At 41.5% G+C, this 18,008-nt stretch overlaps 1 protein-coding gene across 9 annotated transcripts in view; it reads left to right on the top strand.

Annotated features, from left to right (window-relative positions):
* The first annotated feature begins 6,857 nt into the window (after positions 1 to 6,857).
* The window catches only part of SLC16A12 (solute carrier family 16 member 12), a 36,459-nt gene continuing 25,308 nt past the window's right edge, over positions 6,858 to 18,008 (top strand). The window contains exons 1-2 of one of the 9 annotated variants that reach the window (XM_058841772.1): positions 7,915 to 8,101; positions 8,174 to 8,209. The gene's annotated coding sequence lies outside the window, so the exon portion shown is untranslated. The other 8 variants (XM_058841773.1, XM_058841770.1, XM_058841771.1 and 5 more) reach the window with 8 other exon arrangements.

Here is an 18,008-nt window from a genome sequence, read left to right as displayed (position 1 = left end):
GTGTAGAAAATACTTGTTTTGGTGTAAATTAAAGAGGCCTCTTAACAGGCCAAGCTTTGTTAATCTTCTCTTCCTGAAACATGATAAGGTAATTATTCAGGTAAGTTGGAGCAGAAGAGTCAGATTCATCATTCTCAACTGTCATGGCCTGTGCTTCTTTTGTACTTGAACATTTGTTCTTGAATCATATGCTACTCTCTGCATTCTTTCCCCACCACCACCAAGACAGCCCAATTTTTAATGGTTTTGACAAGCAGTCTAATTACATCCCCTAGGAAGAAGGGTCTGTGTTCTAAAGTAAGATTTTTGGACTAAAGTATTGGGGGGAAATTGCTAGTGCTGAATGAAGAGTGAGAGAAAGCTAAGAGTATTTACTTTATCAGATTTGATAGAGAAGGCTAGCATGGGGTACATGGGGGCAGTACAAGAATCTGACTTCTAGGACAAGTAGGGTGCTTGCAATTCATTCCAACCTCAGCAAAGCTGTCCTGGTGTTTCACTGTTATCAGCACTTCTGTTCCCATTAGACTGTCACAAGATACTTGCAAGTGATTTTTGGCAGGACACAGCAGAACTTTAGAGATGGGAGAACCATATGGGGTTGAACTGATGACAAAATAAACATACATGATTGTTTCCAGTCGGATGAGGAGTTCTACTGGGTTCTGTTTTTAAAGTACAAGGTGTCTTTGAATTTGGAATTAAATGAAATGCAGGCTATGAAAAAGACCACGGTCTGTTTTGTGTCTTGGTACCTGGAATGAAGGTGGGTAAACAGCATGAAATGGCATCATGTTTTACTTAAAACAGTGTATCATTCCCTGTTCTTAAGTGGTTTTGCTTATTTTTTTGTGATGATCAGAGCACATCCACTTTCAGAAGTGTCTTTCCAAGTTGACAACTTTGTAGTCTTCCAGGTTTTTGGGTGGATGACCCATTCATTTATTTTCAAACTTAAAAGTTTGCATGAATCTGGGCATTTGATACAAAGCAGAAGTTGCCCTTTAGCAAACGCTGAGGTACCAAAGCAGCCTTGGCAGTGTATGCACAGCGCAGAGTTCACCCCTGTTACTGAGATTTCCATTTATGCCCATCCATGAAGATGTGTTCTCAGCTAACCCTTTTACCACTTTCTCATATAACGTGTTAGGATTTTTTTTCTAAATGGCGTGTTTTTTTGGGGTTTAAAATATTTTGTGAGAAGAACTTTTCCTTGCATGGGAATACACATTTTCTGTTGCATCCTTGAAAGCATCAAGGAACAATGTTAGAGCAAGACAGTCTCACAGTGGGCAGACACTGGTTTGATAGTGCATTTTGTCACAACAGACAGTGCTTCAAGGAGTAAGATGGTGTTGCCACTGGTGTGCTGTGACTTTTCAGGGGATTTGTTTTGCATTAATATGTTAACAAATTGCACAAAGATCAAACAGCTGGTCTCAGCTTGTAGGAGTTTCTAATGCAGATGCTAGGTTGGGTGGAAGTGGAAATACCTGTGTTTCAGTAAGGATGAAGAAATGAATATCTCAAGCCCATAGGAAAGACGTGCTGACCAAAATGCTCTTTCCTACAAGATTTTAGAACAGCTGCATCAGTTAGGAGACTGAAATTGAAATATCCTCATATAAGGCAGTAAATCATTACCAACCTGTAGATGTAATACTGAATTGGGATAGTGGTATTGTAATCTATATTTGCCCCCTCTGTCCTCCCTCTGATATTACCTCCCTGACATCCTGATTGTCAGCAGGAGGCAATGGAGGCAGCACAGCCAAGGGGGTCTGTGAACATCTGTTTTGTGAAATGCAGTAGTGTAATGTGGACAAGGCAACTGAAGCTATGAGAGGCTCCACCTGGAGATAAAAACTTATTACTAGTGTTGATTTGAACAGTGAGAACACTCTCTTCTTTTGAAAGTTGTTCTTATTCTTTTTATATTTTAAAAGTTAACTGTGGAATAATGTGCATTAATTAAAAAAACCCTAAACAAATGTAGCATTTTTATCGGTGACTGGCTAAATGAATCACAAAATGCTGAGTGTACTTAAACAAAATTAAGTTCCTTTTAGTAGAGTTGTTTTGTTTTTTGAGCAACCTCACCCCTACTGCTATTTGAATAAGTAAACAAAAACATGCTGTTCCTATGTCCTAAGCATGGAGCATGCTGTTATCCAGCTAGCTTTCAGCATATTGCACTTGGCTACACACAAGGCTGTGCACAAAAAAAAATCCAGAAGCATTTACAAGATAAACCAGAAACGCTCCCAAATTTCCCAGTGTTTATTACTTCTGTTTTAGCTTAGAAAATAAATTTTCTGTTCTCTTCAGATATAGGAGGTTTGTAGTCTTCTCTCCAGCAGATTTACCTGTGCAGTGTAGCAGCCCCCAAGCATCACTGGTTTGCTTCTTAGAAGGGAGAAAAGCAGTGCAAGGGAAGTGAAAGCCTCTTCCTGATGATGGCTGCAGGCTGACCTGTAACACACTTCACACCTGCTCTTTTACAGCTAGGGGAGAAAGCATTCAGGAACTGAATTTCTCTCCACTCCTTGCTCTCATCACGTAAGAAATTGTATTAAAAAAAACTTAAGTAGAAAAGGCATCAAGCCCCGCAGACTAATTCACCTTTTATTCATTGGACAAATCATAGAAGTCAGCTTAGTTTTAGTCAAGAAGACATCTTTTTTCAATTTCTTATATTTTTCTCAATTTGGAGCTTGATTTTTTTAAGGTGCTTTGCAACATATCTCTGTTCCAGCTCTTCTTCATGAAAGGTAACTATAAAAGTGCCTTTGTGAGGTTTTTGTGAACATCTGGTTCACAGCATTATGGGATTTTGCTGAAGTTTTGGTTTATGTACATTACTATAAAGTTCTAAGACACCAACTCTAGCATTATAAGCCCCTTTATCAGGCTAGGAGCAAAATAGGTGTTACTGATACCATTCTGTGGAGTCCATTAACTGGGCACAAGACACTAGAAGTTTGTCCTGTGTAAGGGGATTGTTAGGCAATTAAAATATCTTTATTCAAAAAAGTGTAAAAACTGGCTCTTCCTTTTCTAGCCTATTGCCTTAGAGACCCACTGGCGGAGAGAAGGTAATTTAGAGTCAGTTCCCTTTCGGTCACTGACCATTCCACTTCCCCTGCTGTGCTAGAGAGCAGTGGTGTATGACTGGCAACTGAATAAACGGAAATTTGGGACACACACAAAAATGCAGAGCAGCAGAGAATTTTTTTGAAACACAAACAAGAAAACATTGTAGTAAAATATTATTCAGGCTTGAATCAGAAACCTGTCAATGAAGTTTCTGTCACCAGTTATAAAGTTAGCAGCACTGGTCGTAGAGGAATGAGATGGTTTGAAATGCATCTGCCCCATGGGAAGAGGAAAGGGAGCCCTGGCAGTGCTGGGATGGCAGCAGCCTGGCAGCCACGTGCCAGAAATGCAAGGCCGTGGATAATCAGTGTTGTAATATTTACATTACACTGTGTTATTCAGAACAGGTAGTTTCTGATGGGCTTTCAGCTAGCTCTGATTTAGGCCTCTGTCTGTACATGCATAACTTGCAGAGAGAAAAAAGCAAATGAATGGGGGGAAAAAATATTGTACCAACACAAGGTGAAAAAAAATCATCTGTAAGACTCAGTGTTGCATAAGTGCTCCTGGAAGTAATCTGGTACATCTCCAAATAAAACAGAAATCTTTGATGATTGTAACTTTCTGTGTGGAATGACAATAGTTTCTGTGTTTGTTAACTCTGTAAATGTTTGCTGTAGATGTCATCAATGGGAATATTTTATTTAAAGGAGTGTATTAAAGTTTAAGCCAAAGAAACTTCTCCTCCAGCCTGTGAATACAACAAATAGAACAATTAGGTAGTAAAAACTGAATTGAAAGTAATCGTTGGTGTTAAGCTGTGTATTTTACAGGTGAGCTGGAGCAAAAACGTGTCCAGAGGCACAGTATACCCTGGGCTGGGTTGGAACTTTCTCTGAAAGCCCCAGCAGCAGCAAACACCAGGCAGAGTTTTGTCTGAGGTACACCAAATTCTTGTCAGATGACTTGTTTTATGTGTTGTGGATGTGTGAAGAACTGATGGTGTTTTACCATCTTCTTTTATTTGGTTTTGTGTGTTGATTTGGTGAATAGGATAAAGACCAACTGCTCTGCCTTCAGGCCTTGATCCCAAATTCACACTTCTTTAGCTTGTGCATTTCCCTGAGCTGCTACAGGTAAGGGTGTTGATGATGAGCAGCATAAGCTGCTAACACCATTTCTTCTGCAGAGCACAGCAAGCCATAGCTGTCATCCAGAAGAACAAAAACATAATGCCATGAAAAGTTGTAGAACGATGGAAATGGTTAGGTGTCCTCAGACTGGAGTGACATTACAGCCCATATTTGGTGTCAGCTTCCTGTATGGATTTAAGTTGTCCAAGCTTCTGGTCCACAGTTAGGTGAATATGGAAGAAAAACTGGAATAGCTGTGCAAAGGCTTGCTTCCAAGTACAACTAATTCAAATTTATTATTCCCATGCTGTGAAAAATTCCAATCTCTAATTAAGTTTTTCTTCTGATGGGAGATTTCAAAATGTCCACATTTCATTTCACTTTCTCCACCAAAATAAAGCCTGCTAGCAAGGAAACCTAGCAGGCTGCCAAAAGCAAGTCTTTTGAAATACAAGGGTTTTTTTAAAGCTCCTGCATTTTCTACAGCCAAATTTTGTTAAATGATGTTTCCATAGGACATTTGTAGTGATGAATCTGTTTTCCAGTGAAAAATTATTGCTAGCTGGACTGCAGATCTTTGTAAAATACGTGCATATAAATGTGTCCAGAAATCTTACAGTGTGTGCTTGGACCAAGGACTTCCATGACATGTGGATTAAAAAGGAGCAAGGCAGAAGATTTGAAATGTGGAAGTTTTTAATCAGTAAAGGAGATGAATCATCCTCTTGTTCAACTAATATTAAGTGTTGATCTGCCTATACTTATTTTAAATCAAGAAAGAGAGGATACTTCTGCCAAAATTTCCCAATATTCTGAAGATGATACACTCCGTAGGTAGTGAGACATACCCTCATCTGGTTTTGAGTGTCATTAGGAACTGTCTGGTTTTAAATGCATCTTTTGGTCTGATGCCAAATGATGGTCTTACGTTCCAGGAATTGCTAGTGTCCATGAAAAAGTGAGGAGGCCATTACATACCCTCTTTTTTTTCTATCCCAGGCTACATGTATGACTTACACAGCCACATATTTTTAGGAATTCATCACAGTCTTTTGATCCCTTGCTAAAATCTTGTGTGTCAGTAAGAAACAGAGCTTGCCCTCACCTCTAGAAAGGAGCCTCAACTCTCAAGTGGTGGGTATTTTACTTTCTTGCCTTAGAGTTCTCAGTATTTGGACTGTAGACACAGAGAGGGGGCTGAAGGAACCATAGGGACTCACAGTTTCCCCAGTCTTTGGCTTAATTTTTTAGAGATTCCAGGGAAGCTGGGTTTCTTTGGCTATAGAATTCCAAAGGTTGCTGATCCAAAAGTTAGTGACCAGATCTGGAAATGTTACTCTGAGCATGCCATTGCAGCATGTCCCTGTACATGTCTCTCTCTCCAGGGAGATGGGAGAGGAGGGCAGTGAGGTTTTTGGTTTCCAACAGGTATTTGTATATAAAGGTTCAAATTAAGAACATTCATTGTGTAGGAAGGTCATTCATCCACTCTACCATGGCACATAACTATTCTCCAAACTGCAAAATCTTCTATTTTACCTGTTGAATTTGACAGTATTGTACTTTCTGTTTATTATTGTGGTTTGGAAAGTGTGGAAGAGTATAAAGGAATGACTCTTGTTTGCACAGGAACCAAACCAAAACAAGCCCTTGCACATTGTGTTTTCTTTGCCTGGTCAGGCATGCCAGGTGAGGGCACCTGCTCCTTTCCTAGCTTGATTGCAGCTCTAGAGAAAGCAACATGCATAGGTCTGCAATTTTGATAGGATTGAAGCCATTACTTGTGACTTCTTTTTTGTTGCTTGGTTATTTATGTGGTGTCAACAGTTGAAACTTGCATGAGAAAATTTAGTGACAAAAGAAAGCCTGTCATGAATATGTAAACACGTGTGTACCCCAAACCCTGGTATTTCTATTAGTGTTAAAGTTTTGATCCAAGAACTAAATGAAGTCATGCATTTTGCTTTGGTGATACCTAGCTTCTGATACTTAAGTGCTTAAAATGAATTTATATAAAAATTAAATAGCTCAAAAGTGTTTCAAAGTTGTTGTTGTAGCACCAAGGGCAGGTCAGCAGTGTAAGTGGTATTACTGCCTCCCTGAGTTTCCCTGGTGTGTATAATGCAGAATGTGTTGTAGTGCTCTGATAATATCTGTTCCACACCACAGAGGAGCATTACCTGTTGTTGAGCCAGATGTCAAAATGTCACTAGCCAATATAGATAAATGTCATTCCCACTGCTGATGAGGAGTTGTCATAGAGATAATGCCAACCAGACTTGCAGAGGAAGTTCACTGCAATGTTGAGATCCCCAGTGTCTTGACCAGCAGTTTAACACCCTGACCATCTTGTTCAGAAATTTATCTTGCAGTGTTAAGCAGTTCAAATAAAGTCTGCTGCAATTATGTTAGCACTGTGTTTTGGCAAAGGAAATCTTCCAACATGAAGCACAGTTTAATACAGGTAAAATGAAAAATCCCCAAAATATTAAAGAACCATAAAAAAGAGATTTGGGGGGGGGTTCAATTAAAAATTCAACAATAAAGAAAGAGCTGCACTTTTTTTTTGTTCAAGGACAAGTTTTTATCACCCATGTGCATGGTGGGGAAAACCTAGCCCCTTTTTTCTTGTCCTGCTGTAGGCCACATGCCACAGGAAGGGGCTGTACTTGTGTTGGGGAAGATGTGCATACGTGGTGTGCAACTTCCTACCACGGTGTGCAGAAGGTGGGGAAAGATCAGTCTCTCCTAGCTCTCTTGTGCTGCTGTGTGGCACAGAGAAGCTCTAGAAAGGGAAAGGGAAGTATTTTCCAATTAATAATCTACCCTGAAGCTGCCATGTATGCTTGAACTTATCCTGAAGAGCAGCAGAGCAAACACCTCCCTGCCACCCTCCAAGGGCTCTGCTTGCACACTCCTGGCAGCTTTGCACTTGCTCTTCCTAGCGGCACTGAAAGGCAACAAGGGGAAAGACCACGACCAAGCAGCTCTTGTCTGGCAACAAGAAGGGTAAGAAAAGATCCCATTTTATCTTTGTTCTCATGGAAAGCGTCACAGGATGTTTAATGTCCTTTCTGAGCAAAGACCTGCTGTTTTCCAGATCTTGCCCAAAAACACATGCAGTATTCAGCAGGCCACTTAGTTTATCTTTCTTGGATAAACAGAAGGCTGCTGGAATTTGAAACTTGTTCCAAGAGTCTAGGGTCCAAATCTGTGTGAGCCCTTCCCTTGGTCTGGGGTTTTGAACTGAGTTTGAAAATTTAAAGACTACCAAACAGCAGCATGATTCGTAATGGGTGGGAAGGGCTGGTGTGCGTGTCAGAAGACCATCCTTACTCACAAGTTCTGGCGTTATTTCCACTCTTGAATGTTGCCTGACTTTGGAACCGCTTAAAATATCTTATGAAAAGTCTGAGAGCACTGATCCACAAATCCTAGTACTGACTTTGCCTCTTAGATGGGAAGAAAAAAAAAAAAAAATCCCTCTTAACGCGACGAAAGCTCCCGTGGCACTGCTGAGACGCACTTTTTCGTGTTGGTGAAGGTAGCACGAAGGAGGGACTCCGACTCTCTCCGATGGCAGTGTGACGGAGCCGGGCGAGGGGCAGCGCTCGGCCGAGCGCACCGGGCCCCGCCGCAGGGAGGTGTGACCCTTCGGCCAGGTGGGCGACCGGGGCGGCCGGGCAAACTGCGGCGGGGAGCGGGCTGAGCCCAAACCGAGCCGCTCCCCTGCCTGCGGTGCTGGGGGCCGCAGTCACGGCCCCGCCCCGGCCCCGGGCCCGCGGAGCCTCCGCCCCCGCGGGGAGCGCGCACGGGCGGCCGCGTTCCGTGACCCCGCAGGGCGTGAGGGACCGCGTTCCGTGACCCTGCAGGTAGGGTGTGAGGGGCCGCGTTCCGTGAGCCCGCAGGTAGGGTGTGAGGGGCCGCGTTCCGTGACCTTGCAGGTAGGGTGTGAGGGGCCGCGTTCCGTGACCCCGCAGGTAGGGTGTGAGGGGCCGCGTTCCGTGATCCCGCAGGTAGGGTGTGAGGGGCCGCGTTCCGTGACCCCGCAGGTAGGGTGTGAGGGGCCGCGTTCCGTGATCTCGCAGGGCGGTCACGCCGCGTTCCGTGACCCTGCAGGTAGGGTGTGAGGGGGCCCGGGGGCAGCGAGGAGGGAGCGAGCGGCGGCCCGCGGGCGCAGCGCGGCTCCCCGGAGGTGCGGCTGCAGCCCAGCCGCTTTCGTGCCCTGCCTGTGCCGTGGAGACTTAGAACTGCGGAAACACTGAAAAATATATAAAAATTATTTTAAACGCCGGTATTTAATGAAGGAACTGTATATATGTGCATACATATATATGTAAAAGCTGTTGGTCAGGTAAGATGCTAGTCAGGTAGACATCGTTTAAGGGTAAACAGCGTTTCAAGTTGCACGATGGTAAGAGGAAACTCAGGTATCTTTTATTTCTGTTGCATAAGCAGGACAAATGTACCTGTCCAGAGGCAGGTGTGAGAGGCAGTGCTGGATCCGCGGCTGTCACTGGGATGCCCGTGCACGGCTCTGGTTGTGTGTGTGTGTGTTTGTGTGTGTGTGTTTGTGTTTGTGTGTGTGTTTGTGTGTGTTTGTGTTTGTGTGTGTGTGTGTGTTTGTGTGTGTTTGTGTTTGTGTGTGTGTTTGTGTTTGTGTGTGTTTGTGTTTGTGTGTGTCAGCGGCTCCCCGAAGAGCTCTGAAACCCGAGGCTCAGGCTGCTCAATGACGGGCTGCAGAGCTGGCCTGTGGTCTTCTGCAGGGACAGTTTGCAAATCTCAGCGATCCATAGCCTGAACAGCCTTGGTATTTCTTCTGGGATATTAACGTAGTGAATTTCCAGGAGAATTCTCAGTCCCTTGCAGTGTGTGTAGTGCACACCAGGTGTGCAGTAATAGACGGGCTAAGTGGTCTTTTAGGGAATTGTCTGTTCACAGGCTGACTAAATTCAGGGAATCTATTCAATGAAAAAAAGAAGTCAAAAGATACAGTGAGAATTATCCTCATTTTGAACTTTCTGATAATTTGCCACTCATTTATCGACCTGTTCTGTTTAATATCTCTACAGGTAAGTTGTTAATTAGGTATTTGGGATGAATTTGTGTTTGTGTGGTAGCATTCTGACTGAATTGATTTCATTAAGTTAACAAGCTGGTTGGGACAGCTGAGCCTGTTTGTTGGTGTAAGTCCACTCCTACAGTGGCAATGAGGAAACGTTTCCGTTAGTGCTGGGAAATTGGGGGATAACATGAAAGTTAATGAAGTGAAACAGAATTGCATTTTCCTCAGAGTGATTCTATTATGCCTCATTTAGGGGCATGTTATTGCTCACCTCAAATCATCAGCTGTTAGTGTCTTTCTGTATTTTTTGTATTTCTTTTTTAGCGCTACATAGCTCATAATATGTTCTTGTTTTATATTTTTTTCAGTTGCATTGTATTTAGTGTTTACTTTTCTGTTTTTTGCAGCAGTGTAACAGAAGCTGTATTTTAATGGAAGGTTTCTCTGGACTTCCCTCAAGGGTTTCCACATTAATGCCTTTAAAATTCAATCATTAACTTTTGCCTTCACCTGAAGGTAGAAAGTGATGATGAAAAACAATATAGCACCATGTGTAATTTGGTTTTACAAAGCTTTATCAGAATTGATTCAGCTGATATGTAAACAGGGGAAAACTCACTTTCTTCTCGCCCCAGCTTGCACATTCACTTCAGCTTGAAGCTGTGCACGTTTACCTGACAGCTGCAGCACGGGCTCCCGACTGGTTGGATTTGCTGAGCTGGTTCTTGTCTGCAGCTGTGAGGAAGGGGACCAGGCCACCCCCAGGGATCCCTTCCGGATCCATATTCCCAGGCCAAGGTCCAACAGACTGGGCACAGAGGGGGAAGATTTTTCAGATGTTTTGGTGCAAACACAATTGCTTCCTGAGGGAGAGATTTGGCATGTGTTTCCTGAGAGAACCGTGCTTGCGTAAGCAGCCCCTGCCACCCTCTGTGCTGGACTAGCACAACCATTTGTGGGGCTCATGGGGAACTGCACTGGCTTCAAAAGCACCTTTTCCTCTTTTTTATTCATAACTTTTTACCCTGATCTATCTGACTGTGTGGCTGCTGTGTCTGGGCTGAGAAGGTGGCCTGAAAGGAGGGAACACGTGGCAGGGAGCAGGAGGTAAGGGCTGTTTCTGCCGGCATCACTGCTGCTGAAAGAGGTAATTGCTTATCAAACTGTGTTCGGAGGGGATGATGACATGTGGTTATGGCAGTTGCCTGAAAAACGGAGCTGAATGCTCAGATATCTTAATGCAGCTGTGTGCATGTGCAGTTAGTTAGCTGTATACATGAAGATATGATTCTCCGTTTCTCTTGTAACTCTGAGTTTTCACCCAGTGATTTTACTCATGATGTACAGCTACATGTACAACTGAAGGATACATTCCCTATACTATTGTCTCTTGGAGTATGTTCTCTCTTCTGGAAAATAGACCTAGGCATCACAAGAGTATGAGTTTTCTTAATCAGATTATATTTAGCTGGAATAGGTGAATGCCTAAAATTCTAAAAGGGAAGATTAAACCTAAGAAGGTGCCTCTAATCCTAGAGAGCATAATTGTTACATGCATGCGCTTTACTCTGCTTTACATTTACATAAAATGTTAAATATGCTTTTGAATGTAGTGTAGACCTGCTGTTAAATTATGAATAACAGAAGCAATTGGACAAATATCACTGTTTTAATTGATATGGTGAGACTAAGAAGTCAGTTTAATGTAAGACTTCTATAATCTGCTACCATTTATTTTGGTCTGGAAAGCACTGATGCTTTTGTGCATTGTTTTAGCACTTTTTCATTCCTACTTGACGTTTTCATTCCTACTTTAGACACTTTGTTTCTCTGTCATGATCCTATTGTAACCAGTAAGAAAACACAGCACATTGTCCATTTAGCAGGAGTGCATATTTAAAGGATGATGGTACATGTTCTTGCGCATAGAACTGGGAGGAGAAATTATGTGCTGTTAGTGTCTTTATTCAACAGAGAAAAATCACTTTTTCCCCTCCAACCGGAAACAAGAAACTTCATGACATTGGAGAACAATATCTTTACTGTCCTGTGGTGGGTCACAACAGCTGTAGTTTGGATTATCTTTGTAAAGTCTCACATGGATTTTAAAAACACATTAAAAGAAATAAAAATCTTAATTTGATCCATTTTTTTCCTAAGAGGGTTTTCTTTACAGCAGCCTTACTAGAGCAAAATACACATTTTATGAGCTATATTGTTGCCTGTGTTAATTGGCACACATTGATGTGACTGTGAGCAGTAGAACTGCAAGCTACAGCTTGCCTGCAGGAGGTGGGCTCCCAGCCTGCAGGATGGAGACATTTGGAAAGGTGCAGTTTTTAAAAACTGAAGCTGTCCAAGCTAATCACTCTGTTTTTCTTCACTGGAAATGAAGGTGCTTCCTAGGGAGCTTATTGAGCTGATACTTTTGTTTTCCTCTCCGGGAGAGTTGTGTTCTTGCTGTGAAGTGGAAGAGCTGTTGCCAGTAGGGTAATGAGTTGTCAGCTGCTCTGGGCGAAGACCCCCAGGTACAGACTCTCTTTTCCTGGATTGGCTCCTTGTCCCTCAGCAGCTTGTAGGATGCTCTCTGTAACTGCACGCAGGGAAAGCTGCGATCTTCTACATATGAAATCTTTGGTGTTCAGGTCCCTCATCCTCCTGGTTTTGGAAGAAGCATTTTTCAGCACTGGAGGGTGGGTGCTGCTCAGATTACACCTGCCTGGCACGGTCACAGACACGGTGGCAGGAGAGAGGAGCCCACGGAACTCAGGTATAGCCAGGTGGCACTTCTCTGTCCTTGCACTGTAAGATCAAAAACCATCACTTTTGTCTCTGCAACATTTTAAGCTGTGCAGGCCCCTGAGGCAGCAGATAATCTCTTCAGCAGCGAGATGAGCTATTCATTGGTAAGCTTAGCCAGCAATTTGTTGCAGATTTCTTCCCCAGAGCCTGCAGTGGCTGGGGATTGTAGAACTGGCTTGAGGGCATACAGCAATCTATTTTGTTAGTGAGTTGGGATGAATTTAGTCTTCATTAGTAAAACTCTGTCAATTACTTTGCATACAGTACAAATACTACTGAATAGTTGTTTCTCAGCTGCAGTTCAGTGTTCGACAAGTACAAGTTATCCAAGATAATATTGCTGCTTTTACTTGACTTAAAAAAAAAAAAAAGGAACATCATTTTTTGTTCTTGTTTGGTTTATGTGTCGTATTTACTAGTTTTTGCTTTTGATTGATGAGATAATGAAGTAAGAAAGCAGTAAATGAGGAATCTTTAGTGTTTACTTTTAAGCAACATTACCAATTTGCACTGAAAAACTGTTGGTCTTTTTCCCTTTTTTGTGTTTTATTGTAACATGATTTTCTGGGCTTTGGTGTGGATGCTGTCTCAGAGCATGATGTAAATAAGAGAAAAATGAAGCAACTGTACTTTTATAGTGTGTGTTTTATGTCTGGTCTATGTAAGGGATGTACACCCATGCATGTATGCACCAGGAATCAGGCTCACATTCTGCATCAACTTGCAACTTGGGTAATGCTATTTGAGTGGATAGGATTAAAAACTAATGTAAAAACAAGACATGGGAAATAATCTGGGCTCCTTTTTCTATTAAACATTATTTTCTTTAGCTGTTCTCATTGTCACTAGCATCTATTCATTTTCTGGGGAATACTGTCCTTGAATGCTTTTTGAATGGTAAATACATTACTTACTACTAAAGGGTTATCATAATTGTCCAGAAATAATGATCATGGGAAGCCCTGAGACCATATGTGTATATTTATTAATTTATTATGTACACATTTGTTCTTTTAACCTACTGGCAGGTAAATTATGGAGAGCCCCTTTACCACCCTTTTCTTTCCCGCTCCCCAAGTTTCTTGTGCAATCTGTGAGTGACTGGAATACCATCCAAATTATTGTCATATCTTGCCAAGAGATGTGACCAAACTTCAGGGATTCTTCAACTTTTGTCACAGACTACCAGTGTACTTGTCTACGCTCACCATTTATACTCCATTTCTTCTGGGGTAACAGTGTACCTAATGACTGAAAGCTTCTCTCAGGTCTATTTGAAGCGTTAGGTGAGAGTGCAGATGAAAATATGGTAAAGGAAATTTCAGTTCTCGAATTTAATGTCAGAAACAAAGCTCCTGATAGAAAACAAATAGAAGAAGAAGAATATATTTTCTTTGGATATTTAAAAAAGGAAAGCTGTTTCCAGCTATTGCAGAAGGTCCTGGAGGCAGGTTTTGAGCATCAAAACAAAGAAGATGTTTTAGCTAGCAACCACAAAATTCCTGCATCCTCCTTTCTGAATAGGACCTGGAAGTATTTTTGGAGCTGGGACTTCAGCTCCTCATCCTCAGTCCTCAGCAGGACAGTGCTGACATTTTTCTCTCCCTCTGTTCTATATGGAAACAGTCTCCCATCTTTCACTTTTTTCTTAAAAAAACCCAAAAAACAACAACTCGGAAGTTTTCTTCCTTCCTGCTGTTTCTGGATTTCTCTGAATGCTGATGCAATGATTCAGATTTCCCAGATGTGAACTGCAATTGTGGGAAGTGGGATCTTTCCCCTGCCTCTCTAGGGGTTTCTTGGAGTCTGTGGTGCTGCTGAGTTTCCTAGTTAACTTCTCTTGATTCAAATGGTTTTCCTCGTGTTTTGGGAGCTGTTTCAGTACCTAATAAGTCATGTGTTAGTGTTCATTGTAAACACATCTTAAACTAGCTTGGCTTTGAGAGCTTCTTGAAGACCTCACAAAAGTCCTTAATTTAGTCTGTAGACATAATCAGATACCTCCTCTTGTCTGTTTGAGGCCTTATCAAGTTGTCATGTTTGACAATATCAAGCTCTTGTGGCAGAGGAGTGCTTGGAGCTTGTTCAGGCAACCTGCTGGTGGGTGCACAGTTGAGAAGGGGGCACTGTAGGGCTGTGCTGCTTCTCTGTGGTCACTGCTCCAGCGCCTCTCTGCTCTGTCTTCTTTGGTGACACTGCAGGGGAGCATGGATTCCACGGCTGTGTTACTCCTATGCGTTCCCAAAAGTACCAGAGTATTTGGATTGGTAATTTGTTGACTTTGTGTTTATTCCTCTCTTCCAAAAGCCCCTGTAATCAGCCCTTCAAGCTCATAACCTTTATTTCCCATGAAAGTCATTATAAGAACAGGGAAAGGAAGAACTGAAATAAGGAGAGTCAAACCCAAAATGGTTCCACATTCAAGGCATGTGCCAGGTTGCTGAAATGTTGAATACAGTTTCTCAGCTATTGAGCTTGAAATTTCCTGCGCCAGGGGCATGATACTCAGCCTTGCCTATACCAGTGAGGATATATAAATATCCACAGCTGGTTTTAAAATTAGTTACTGCACTGAACTTGATGGGAATAAAGGTTTCCCTTTCCATCATATGGGCTACTGGTCTGAGTTGGCCATTGAAGAATTGATTTGATGTGCTATTGCCATTTGAATATGTTGATGTTATTACACTTCTCATAGTCAGCTACTATTCAGCTACTTTGCATTTTTTTTAAAGAAACTAACATTTCTGGTAGTTTGGTTTTGTTTGTTTGTTTTTAAACATTGCAGCCTTTCAGATGCAATCCTGTCAGTTTGGATAACAAACCACTGGCTATCTATATTGACCACGATTATGTCCTTGCTGCCACATGTTCCTGGAGAGTTCTGTCCCTGTTGACTATCTCTTGGCAACCCTGCTTTTATGCAAACATCTCCTTAAATTACACTTTCTTCCATAAAAGCTTGAAAGATACACTATCTGACATCCTTCATCTAACAAGCCAACAGTACTTGTTTTGACTAAAGACCATTTGGGAAGCTTCTCCATAAAGTGCCCTCTGCCTGTTGACTCCCTTTTGTTCTCTATCTAAACTTTTGTAATATTTTTTATTGATTTATTTAGTCTGAATGGTCCTTGGGGCAGCTATAGTGTGATAACATTAGTAGAAATCCAAAGTGCATTTTTAAAGGGACTGAAAAAAGAAAGAGAGAGAATATTGGAATGGAAATCAGCTGACCAAGAAAAGCCAGCTGAGAGGAGCAGCACGTTCCCTTTTGAAAGGACTGAGTTAATACAAAGTCCAGGTAGTTTCTCCACTTGACCAATATTGTGTTCCAATAACAGATGGAGTTTTTTGTATGAAAGCTGTTTTCAGTGTTGAGTGTAGAATTAACAATTTTCTTTGTTTCCTCATCTAAATCAGTTCAGACAATTCTCTGTACATCTGGTATTTTGCATTGAAAGTGGCCCAAATATTTAATTTGGGAAGTGCAGCTGCCATAAAATACAATTTGATGACAGCAGAAAAATTAGTATTGGATGAACAATGTGTTGAACGTGGCATCACAGCTGATCACAAAGGACCCTGAAACTCTCAGCAAAAATACGCAGTTTCTGTCATTATGTATTGAAGGACCTGGCTTCCACCCTAAATACGTGAAAATCTAAGCAGTCGAAAGGGGACGCAGTTGGAGAACAATTAAATTGGTCAAATTTAATTTTCATTTTTGCAGGTTGGCATGTGGCTGTGATGAAAATTGGCAAGGTAAAAACTATTTGTTAGCAGAGTCATCCCTGTGAATCCCAGCCAGAGCCAGCTTCCTGTAGAAGCAAACACTGTTATTTCTGTACCCTCTTTAGCTCTGTGGGACCCAGCACAGATCCAAAGCTTTGAACATTCCCCTTCTGGTTAGCTCAGGGATCCAGATGTAGAGTAGGCAGGGCAGTACAGCAAAGCAGTGCAAGTGAGAATGGGAAATCTAGGATGAACTGTGACTCATTCCCTGCCTGGTCTACCATCCTCTGCTCTTCATGAAGCCCGTGTTTCATCTCTTGTTTGTGGTCAGAGCTCTTTCTATCAGTGCCCATTTAATTTAGCCTGATGGAGTAGCAAGTTGGACAGAATAAATAGAATTATCCCACACAGCTGGTGTATTTTTAATCAAGTTAATGGTGTGGAGAGTAATCTCTGAGGGGTTGCAACCCTCAGATGATGTACCCTATGATGTAGTTCAGCATTTGGCTTGTGGTGCAAGCTACATAAAATCAGCCCACACGTGACTGATGGTAAAATGACACTTGTTAGTTTGCAAGCTTTGTCTGTCTGCCAGAAAGCGTGGGTTAACAAAGTATTTCAGATGAGAGGTCTTGCATGGGCCTCTTGGGCATATCAGCAGAGATACTTTGCAGAGTGTTCCTTTAGTAGGCAATTTTTACTTTTGCCCAAATGAGAAAGTAAATCTTAGGTGACAGTTGTGAAAACGTAGTACATGAAGCAACTTCTAGAAAATAAATCCCTTTGTTTTACTCCTTCTGGAGCATATAGCAAGCATGCAAATGCTGTTGTCAGTGTATTAATGCCTCCTGACAGGAAAGGTCCACGCAGTTGGCACCAATGCACCAAATAAAATCTGTGTGGGAGAAAAAAGAGGATGAGAAAATGGTGACAGGACAGTGTGTGAAACCAGTGGAGTGTGTTTTAGAGTGGCAGTGGAGGTGGAAATCTGCTGACACTTCTGGATTCATTAAAATTTGTTGAGATTCTGTTTTTACTTCAGGTGAATTTAGAACTTCGTAGCAATTTAAAATGTATTAAACGCAACCTGCCCTAATGTGAAATGCCCACTCAAGAAGAAAAATGATCTAACATTGAAGGATCTGAAGCGCAACAAAGCTTTTTTTAGGTAGGTTCATAGACAGGAGTTGCTGCCAACATCTTCCCAATGTTTTTCAGGGTACCAAGATATACCAGTGGTTCTTAACTGGAAATGGAAACTTAACTCAGTAAGAGATCTTGTTGCTAGAAAAAAAAGATAATTTAATTTGACCTTAGTTTTTGTTTATCAGTTTTAGTGTGAGATCAAGATTATCCTTTTTATTATTATGGTCCCAATTTATGGGTGAACCAACAATTCCCCATAACAACTCTTCTTTGGCGTGCTTCAAGTTACTCTTTCAGGTAATTCAGAAGATTCAATTTAAATAATACTATCTTTATAGTTATAGTTTATTCCCTGTAGGGGCTGAATTTCCATTGTAAATAGAAGATGTTCTTGAAAAAATCACTGGGACCTGTTCATTTCTCCAGAAAATAATTAATTTCACAGTGAGAAGATTTTAAGGAATATCACCCTCTGTGTATCAATATATGGACATTGGTTTTAGAAATTATTTTTGTTTTCTGGTAATTCTTGAGTTATTTTTGCTCCTTTTTTCATCCATGTAATAAGCTGTTTAAAGTGAAACCGATCCCACTAAAAGGATTATTGATAACGAGATCTGGTTAAGAGACAATTACAGGGTTGGCTGGAATAACAGGATAAGAGGATAACTGTTGGGTCATCCTTTTAAAACTTGCTCTTTTGTTCCCAAGCTGACATGTGGTGAGACTTTAAACAAATGATACTCATATGACTGTCCAGTCCAAACAGGTACCAAATGCATTTATTCACCATGGCTCCTTGACCAGTAATGTGAATAAGAAAACTGAGAGTGAAAAGCCAGGACTATTTTTTTTTTTTTTTAAACTTTCTTATAACTTGTATGGAGTACGTCCTGGAGCATGGTACCAAGGTGAAAGCCTATACTAAGTTCTACAATCTATTCTGGAATTTTTTAGCCAGGTCTTTGTTTTTATAAACTTTCCAATTCAATGGTTCAAGATGCTATGATAAATGGCGAGCAAGCTGGCCT

This window comes from Poecile atricapillus, chromosome 6, assembly GCF_030490865.1.
Source record: "Poecile atricapillus isolate bPoeAtr1 chromosome 6, bPoeAtr1.hap1, whole genome shotgun sequence".
Lineage (NCBI taxonomy): Eukaryota > Metazoa > Chordata > Aves > Passeriformes > Paridae > Poecile > Poecile atricapillus.
This window is presented reverse-complemented; position numbering and strand designations above follow the sequence as displayed.